The 9,575-nt window shown below is 43.8% G+C and overlaps 1 non-coding gene across 1 annotated transcript; it reads right to left on the bottom strand.

Annotated features, from left to right (window-relative positions):
* Positions 1-8,957: 8,957 nt before the first annotated feature.
* Positions 8,958-9,031, bottom strand: TRNAT-UGU. Its single transcript has one exon. It is a non-coding gene; the product is annotated as a tRNA-Thr (tRNA).
* Positions 9,032-9,575: the final 544 nt, after the last annotated feature.

Raw genomic sequence — 9,575 nt, 5'->3', positions numbered from 1 at the left:
TGAAGTTTGATGGGAGACACTTGCTAAAATCAAGGAAGATATGAGTGATTTAAAAACCCCAAGTTAGCAGAAGTTTTGAAGACATGAGGAAAAAAATATATACTTTTTTGGGAGAGAGATGGGTTACACCCTCAATAGAAATCATAAGATTAATGAATATAATAATTACAATTAACATTATAAAGTAACATTTGAAAAGTCCTTTCAGGGCACCTGGGTGGCCCAGTCGGTTAAGCACCTGCCTTCAGCTCAGGTCATGGTCCGGGAGTCCTGGAATCAAGCCCCACAGCGGGCTCCCTGCTCACTGGGGAGTCTGCTTCTCCCTCTCCCTCTGCTGCTCCCCTCGTTTGTGTTCTCTCTGTGTCAAATAAATAAAATCTTTAAAAAAAAAAAAAGAAAAAGAAAAAGTCCTTTCAGCAGACAAGTTTCAAATATATACATTTTTTCCCCAAATCAAAGCACTGTGTGATAGGTTAGTGGACGTTATTGGTTATGATGCTTTTGTATGATTAAAGAAGCCTGGCGGTGGACGGTGTATTCTTCCAGCAACTTGGCAGCTAAGGGTACATGTGGTCTAGATTTGGTCGATCAGATGCTTCCACACAGGATTTGAAACTTGGTTAAAGGAGGCAAAAGAATGAGGAGGGGGGAAGGGACAGTCAGAGAAGATGTCTTCCTGATTAGTGTCCCAGGTGACAGCACTGAACGATATGTCCTATATGGTACCTTTCTGGAGTGGGATCTTGGCTATATCTTGCTTCCCTTCACGTCTGCTTGTTTGTCAAGTTTGGTTCTTTACCTTTCACATTGATTCTGTGAACTACCACTCTTCCAATATCTTCTTTCTGCTTAAATTCTCAATTATTTTTTGAAGATTTTATTTATTTGAGAGAGAGAGAGTGAAGGAGAGAGAGCATGAGTGAGGTGAGGGGCAGTGGGAGAAGCAGACTTCCCGCTGAGCAGGGAGCCTGAGTGGGACTCGATTGCAGGACCCCAGGATCATGACCTGAGCCAAAAGCAGACACTTAACTGACTGAGCCACCCATGCACCCCCAGAATTATTTTCTTTGTTTACAACTAAGGACCTTGACTAATACAGAAAATGGTACCAGAAAGTGGGTTGAAATTTTCTGATCTCTTGTTAGTCAGGGCACTGATGAGGAAAGAGTGGGACTCCAAGAATATGAATGCGGATATATGTGACATATATGTGGCACCCAGGGTATTCATGGTTCCCCACCACCCACCCTCCCGTTTTAGCCAAGGCACATTTCTTTTGTCTAACAAAGCTGCCTTGCTTGACAATGCTATACGTACCAAGAAAATGCAAAGATCAGCTACAGACTGGGAGAAAATTTTTGCAAAAGACCTATCTGATAAAGAACTGTTATCCAAAATATATAAAGAACTCTTAAAACTCAATGATAAAGAAACAACCAATTTTAAAACAGGCCAAAGACCTTAGCTCATCTAAGAAGAAATACAGGTGGCAAATAAGCATATGTAAAGATGTTCCACCTCATACGATGCTATAGACGGAATGTTTAATCCTCCTTCCCTTCACAAAATTCATGCATTACAACCTAATTCCCAGTGAGATGGTATTAGGAGGTGGGGCCTTTGGGAGGCTGTAGGTCATGAAGGTAAGCCTTTAACTATGGGATTGGTGCTTTTATCATAAAAGAGAACACATAGACCCCTTGTACCTCCCTTGTACCATGGGAGGTTACAGCTCGAAGGTGCTATGTGTTAACCAAAAAGTGGTTCCTCACCAGACACCAAATCTGCCAGTGCTATGATCTTGGGCTTCCCAGCCTCCAGAACTGGGAGATGAAGGTTATAAGCCGCGCAGTTTTAGACATTTTGTTTTCGCAGCCCAGATGGGCTGAGAAATATGTCATCCGGGAAATGCAAATTAGAACAATGAGATACCACTACGTGACTATTAGAATGGCCAAAATTCAGGACAATGACACTGAATGCTGGAAGAATGTGGTGCGATAGGACCTTATTCATTGCTGGTGGGAATACAAAATTGTACAGCCACCTTGGAAGATAGCCTGGAAGCTTCTTACAAAACTAAGCATACTCTTACCATATGATCCAGCAATTACCCTTCTTTCTTTGGAGACCTTATAAACTATTCATGGAAGTAAGATATTTCATAAGGGGAAATGTATATAAAAGGAAATTGACATGCCCACAATTCTCAAGACATAGAATATGGCCTTAATATTTAAAATCAGAATATTTTGGATGATTCACTTACAGTCATTTATCCATTCACTCATTAAACTAACATAACTTTTATGCCTACTACGCCCAGGGCACAACAGTAGGCACTGCAGGGCAAGAAAACTAACCAGATCTAGCCTCCATTCCAAGAAGATTATACACCAGTATCTCTCTACATGTGCATAAATAACTAAGAAAAACTAAAAATGTGCTAAGTGCCATCCCAGATGTACCAGTAAAGGGCGAAGAGAATTTGGAGGTGGAAGGAATCGCGTGTAGGCAGGAATCAACGAGCTGGTGGTATCATGAAGGTGAGTGCTACCGAACTAAATCTCGAGTAGTAGACATGGACTGGGCAGTGGTTGTCTTAGAAGATCTGAGAAAGCAGAGACCTTGAGAACAATGGGGGGGTCAACAAGAAGTAGACTCATAGGGGAGACACCCAGAAAGGTGTGGGATCGGAGGAACCACATACCTTGAAGGTGATGGGTATGACATGAAGTGAAACCAAGAGGACTGTGTGAGAGACCGTATGAAGAACAGTTAGACCCCCGGGTTCCCAGCTTCTTGAGTGCTACCAAGTGACTGCAGGGGACAGCATGTTTGCTCCGCCGTGAAGGTGAACTAGATGCACCTCGGACTTGGGGACACCAGGCAAACCTGAGAACAGGAGGGGACTGAATGAAAATCATATGGCACTCTGTTTACCCATCTGTGACGCTCAACTTTTCTCAATTATCAGAACACTGGCAGCTGTGTCAGTACAACTTAATCAGAAATTCAGAGGATTTGTCATTTGAGAAACAGTTCTGGAAAAGACCTGCGTTTTCAAATGAAGATTTTAAAATGAAAAGCTGCGTTCATACTTGATCAGCCTACGGCGAAAGCCATCCATCAACAAGCTCCTTGTATTCACAAAATTCCAATCAGCACTGTGGTGTCTCCTCTGAAATGAGTGGACCAGAACAACCAAACATCCAAGGAAAACTTTTAACTATCGGAGAGAGACAAAAACGAATGTGAGTGTTTTTTTTTTTAAGAACTCAAATATAAGAGACAATGGAGGGAGGAGAAAACCTCAGGTAACATTAAGAAGATACTGTAACCTTGAAACAAAACAGAATTACTAGAAAATTGGGGCATATTTAGAGTTCATGAAATAGTAGAAAATTATATGATATAAAGGAAGGTTAAATAAAAGGTTTGAAAGGCTACGGGAAATTCTTAGAAAACAGAACAAAAATACAGATACAGAAATGGAATAAAATAGATAAAAAATTAAAGTATCAGACCAGGAGACCTGTCAGGTTTTAGAGGAGTTGATTAATAACACTTCTGTCTTCTCTTCTTGAATTCAAGACAAAATGAAAAAAGGACATAGATGCCAGAGAGAGGATCAAAATATGTTTGCATTATTGTCGTTAGAGCTATTTGAAGATCATGGTTTATGTCATGCAATCAAATCATCTTGCTTTTTCTCCACCTCTGAGAGCACTTACCCCATCAATTACTGGCACAAATGGACAATCCCTCCTCCCCTGTCCCCAGTAGACACACACACACACACAACCACACGATGAATCTGTGCCTATAGGTCAGGCAAATGGCAAAGCAGAGCAGGATGAATCCTGAAGACAGGTTACATTCAACCAGACAGTAAGTGTCTGAGTCAAGCAAGCTCAGCTCCATTTATAAGCTTATGAATCTTAATTTAACACTGTATGCTTTTTAAAAAAGATTTATTTATTTATTTTTTTAGAGACAAAGCTGCCCCTAACATCATATATTAATGGTACTTCAATTAAAAAAAATACAATAGGGGCACCTGGGTCCTCCCTCAGTTAAGCAACTGACTCCTGATTTTGGCTCAGGTCATGATCTCAGGGTCCTGGGATGGAGCCCTGCATGGGGGGAGGTCCCCACTTGGCAGGGAGTCTGCTTGTCTCCCTCTCCTTCTGCCCCTTCCCCTGCTCTCTCTCTTAAATAAATAAATAAATCTTTAAAAAATTTAAAAAATATAAAAATATAATATTGTAAGTTATACTTCAGTTTTTTAAATTAAAAACTTAAGTTTACTAATCTGATAAATTCCTTTTTCTTTCTCAAAACTATGAAGGAGAGAGTTCAGACAAATTGGGAACATTTTCCCATACATTTCCTACCTGGTGAATGTACTAGAACTTCTTCCACTGTGTTAAAAGTGGGGATTAGAAAATAAGTGTTCTTCCTCCCTCATCAACATTCAAATCAGAAATAGAGTTCTACCTAGAAAGAATACAGAAAATATAGAGGAATAAATCAGCCAATGAATTTATCTTTAAAAATTCCCAAACTTTAAAAATTCCCAAAAGACATGAGCGTCCAGGTATCCAAGCATAGTGAAAGGAAAAAGACCCACATCTGGTTGCATTATTCATGAAATTCAGATAAATCAGGATGAGGTGACCCCAAAGACTTCCAGAAGGGGGAAATATGCATATGAAGCACAATACCTAAAAAATGGCCCTGAACTTGTCCACAGCAGCCATAGAAGTGAGACGGTAAGGAGCAATGGAAGGGGATCTGAGCAGCTCTAAGTGACAACAAAGGACACCAGAGAGGTATGCACGTTCCGACAGATGGGGGCACACATTATCAGTGACTGCAGCACAGGGCACACAAAGTGGAGGAGTAAAACCAGGCTGTAAAAATAGCCTGGGCGATAGGGACAATCTTGAATACTAGATTAAGGAATCTGATCAAATGAAGATGTTTTCGGAAGGGCTGTGAAATGGTGGGAGCAGCACTTAGAACATTTACTAGGCCACTGGACGAGGGATCAAAGAGGAGGAGACTGGAAGCTGGGGGGTTGGCTGGAAATCTGCAGGTGTCAAGGGAGAGAGGCTGAGAATGTCAGCTAGGATATCAAGAGCCAGGTGTTCATGAGGTGCTGAGATGGTGGAAATTCAGTGAACAGAAATGGGCATGTATGTGGGAATTCATAGGAATACGTGATTCAACCAAAAGGGCCTCCTGAAAAAGGTTAATGTAAAGCTTGGCCTGTGGGTCCATTCACCAGAAGATGGACTCCTGCTTCCCCAAGACTCCTCCAGGTCGACTTGACCAACTTCCCCTCCACAAAATGTCATGCGACTACCTGCGTCCATGGCCAGGATGGTTTGTTGCTCTGTTTAGCCACCAAGGACAGGGACGGGGACAGATAGGCAGAGGCAGTGGCAAAGGAACACGTCTCCAAAAGCAGAGAATCTACTAAACTACATTTGCTAGCAAGTTCACGCATCTGCATGTAAGATGGAAAAGAGTAGACCAAGACCCCACATCAGCCTCCCCTCCAAAAAAAATCCTCAATACTTTGGCTTATTGGTCACTGTTCATAATGTTTGATCTTCAAATTTATCTGCAGAGTATTGGCCTGTAGAGAATTGCTCTTTAGTGGCTTGACCTGCCCTCTCTCCTCTGTCTCCTAGACTACGGGAACTCTTGGACATAATTCTGAGATTGAAGTCAACAAATGACAGCCATTGGACTGGCATGATGAGAAGTCGTTTAGCTCACGGAGTCATGTCACCCTGCCTGATCTTATTCAAAATTCAGAATCTTCATTTTCTGTCTCAAAACAAAATAAAACTGAATAACACCCAGTGCCATCTAGGCTGGGGTGCATAGAGAGAGAACCACCAGAACATACCTCTTCTCATGTGAACTTGTATTAAGCAGGTGTCATTTGCTATAAAAATGTAGTCAAGAGAAAGGTTGCAAAAGGGTTGGAGTCCGAAAGTCCTGAGAGAGGGAAGCAGGCACAATCTGGCTAGAACTTCAGTATGGGCCACGAAAGGTCTTGACGTGGCAGGTAGGGTGAATGCACCTCTGATTCAAAGGCAGATAAAACCTGTCCTCACCCGTTACACCAGTGGTCCCGGAGGGGCTGTCACTGGCAAATGAATCTCCCTGGAGAAGCAGTATCCAGCTTTCATTTACAGTTCTGGTTGCGATTAGAGATTACATCAGTTCTTCCACTCATTAGCCCCATCTTAATAGCAAGGGAGAGTAGGATTTACCCCACCAGTTTTCAGAAAGCAAACAAATGCTGCATTAATTATGATGATGATGATGATGACGATAGTAGCTTAATACACGTAGACACTTTTCATGAATGGTCTCATATAATGTTCCTAACAATTCCTTGAGGCGGGAACCATTATTGTCCTCATGTTATAGTTGAGGAGTCATTTGTCCACCATGTGCAAGGCTCACACATTTTCAGAATTCAAACATGTAGTGAAAGCTTTGCAAGAGTCACGAGTAAACATAGGTTTTCTTATGTCTGTAATGTTTGGGGTACGTGTTTACTTGATCTGTTCAACCATATTGAAGGCTCCTTGGAGACAAGGTTCATGTCCTCCTTTCCAACTGGCTTCAGCATGGTGTTAGTCAAATGAAGTCCTCCTTTTACTTCTTACAAAGGCAGGTATAATTTCCAGCCATCTCTGTCATAAGAAGAATATCTCAGAGCAGGTCACTTCTCAGGACAAGGTAGAATAGAAATAATTTAAAAAGTACTTTTAAAGTAGGATGCCTGGGTGGCTCGGTTGGTTGGGCATCTGCCTTTGGCTTGGGTCATGATCCCAGGGTTCTGGGATCAAGTCCTGCATCAGGTTCCTTGCTAGGCAGGAGCCTGCTTCTCCCTCTGCCTGCTGCTCCCCCGGCTTGTGCTCTCTTTCTCTGGCAAAGAAATAAAATCTTAAAAAAAAAAAAAGTGCTTTAAAGGCCAAATCCTTGCTAACTCTGCAACGTTGCTTTTATCTCCACACTTACGTCACATCCACAAAGCTCCCTCTTCAGGTGGCACTTTAGGTATTTAGATGCTGTCCTGATGAAGTTGTCACTCAGAGCTAAGCCATACAATCCTCCCTCTCCTACTTGTTATGGACAGAATTGTGTTCCCCCCTCCAACTCATATGTTGAAGCCCTTTACCCCTAATGTGACTGTATTTTTGGGACAGGGACTTAAAGGAATTAATTAAGGTTAAATGAGATCATAAGAGTGGTGCCCTTACTTATTAAGACTGGTGTCCTTATAAGAAGGCAAAAAGATACCAGAGCCTCTCACTGTCTCACCGTCTCTCTCTCTCTCTCTCTCTCTCTTTCTCCCTCTCCCTCTCCCTGAAAGGCCATGTGAGGATACAGTGGAAGATGGAGGTCTACAAGGCAGAGGAGAGGTCTCACCAGGAAACAACTCTGACGGCCCCTTCATCTTGGACTTCTGGCCTCCAGAACTATGAGAAGAGAAACTTCTGTTGTTTAAGCTGATCTGTGATATTTTGTTACAGCAGCCCTTGCTGACTAAGACACTATGTTTATTTATCAAAAGAATCAGGAGATGAGGAGCGCATGTCCCAGGCAATAGCAGATAGAGCCTAGAAGATAGAGAAGATCAATTCAGTTTGTTCATATGGCCTGTTCGTTCTTCATGGAGAACTTCTTACATAGATTTCCGAGGTTTCATTTTACATTTTCCTCTTCCAGGATTCAAACACGTGTCAGTCGTTCACTGGGCAAGGACTTTCTCACAGAAAACAGAAAGTTATCTCAGCCCCCCTAAACCATAGGAATAAGGTTTGAGATTAGTAAGTTGCTTAATTTTGTTTAGCTCTTGAAGCCAAAACCTTCATTCTTGACCCTGAGGAAAATAGAAGGCCGATATCATGAGAAAAGCATGGGTTCTAGAATCAGAAAGATAGACTTGGGTTTGACATTGAACTTTGTCCTTACTATGTGTCTGTGAATGTTACTGAGCCTGTTTCCTCATCTTCAAAGAGCTGATTATTAGACATATTTGACAGGATTGTTGGGTCGATTAAGTGAGAGTGTGTCTGCAAACACCTGGAATATCGTAGACTTCCAATAATTCTAATTTGATGATCGGAGGGTAAGTAGATGTTACTGAATAAGTACAAAAGTGCTAGGCATTTGCTGACCTCACTTTTCGTTCAGCTCTGTTTGTAAAGTGGAGTTTTGCAAAGGTAATTCACTTGCTTCAAAAAGTATGCATTTCCGGGTCCTTCACCAAACCAGAATCAAAACTTCTGGGGATGAGTCCCAAGACACTGTATTTTAACAAGGTCCCTGGGTGATTTAAATGCACACCCAGCTTGGGAACCACTGCATTATAGGATTGTTCTGTGTTTTTAATTGCAGAACTAAAATTCAGTTTCCAGTGGGGCCAATTTATTTACTTCCTTGGGGACCAAAACCCTTCCTTGAAGACTGAAGACATATAAGAAAATATACATTAGTATTTTATAATTTAGTAGTATTTGGAAAATCATATGTAAAGCATAACATGCTGGGTTATCTCGAATCACTAATTATATGGGAATTCAGAAAAAGGCTTTAAGAGTTGGGAATATTTGTGTTGTTGTTCCCCCATCCCTTCAAAAAAGAGAGGACCTTCAGCAAAGATATCACAAAGGAAGTTACTGACTTTTGGATTTCTCAGCTCTCAGAACCACAGGGTCCGTTTTCATTCTGTTTCCCTCTCTTACAGTTGTTATCACTCTGATCATAAAGAAACACATCCCTTTTCCTTGAAAGTAAGAATTTTGCAGTCACAACTGCTTAGAGGTGATTGGATCACAACTTAGAGTAACGCTGAATACAGTGGAGAACAGGGAGCAGAGGGGTTAATGGAGAAATAAGCTTCCCGAGAAGAAGAAAAGCCGAGGCCCCGCTGGGAGTCGAACCCAGGATCTCCTGTTTACAAGACAGGCGCTTTAACCAGCTAAGCCACGGAGCCCACGCGCGCGCCGGGGCTCGCGCTGGACCTGCCCCTGCACCAGATGCGGTCGGCGCGCCCGAGCCGCGCGGGGCAGCAGGTGTCCCGGCGGAAGCCGACGAGCCCCGGGAAGACGCGCGCTCACCCGGCGGCGCCGCGGAGCTGCCGTGAGCGGGAACAGGCCTGCGCCGCGGGCGCGTGAGGACCCCCGGCACCCCGCGCAGCCCAAGAACGACCCTCGGCAGCAGTCGGGGCCGCGCTCTTGCGTCGAGCTAGGGCGCGTGTTCCCAGAGCGGCCTCGCAGCGCAGACGCCAGCCTCGCACGCGCCAAGGTAGCGTCTCTCAGGAAGGGGCTCCGTGCGAGACTCTTGGACCGCACGCCCGGGGCCGCCCTCGCGCTCGGCAGGGACCCGGACCCGCGTCGGCGGAGAAGAGGGTGCGGGGATGCGGACCGCGGCTGTCAGTCACGTCGCGGTCTCGGACCCGTCACACAAGCGCGGGTGGAGGGCTTGGGGGGGGGGGCAGGCGCAGGGGCCCCGCCCGCCCCGAGGTGTGTCCTGGGTCC

This window comes from Ailuropoda melanoleuca, chromosome 5, assembly GCF_002007445.2.
Source record: "Ailuropoda melanoleuca isolate Jingjing chromosome 5, ASM200744v2, whole genome shotgun sequence".
Classification (NCBI taxonomy): Eukaryota; Metazoa; Chordata; class Mammalia; order Carnivora; family Ursidae; genus Ailuropoda; species Ailuropoda melanoleuca.
Note: the sequence above shows the minus strand (reverse complement) of the source record. Positions and strands in the feature narration are given on the sequence as shown.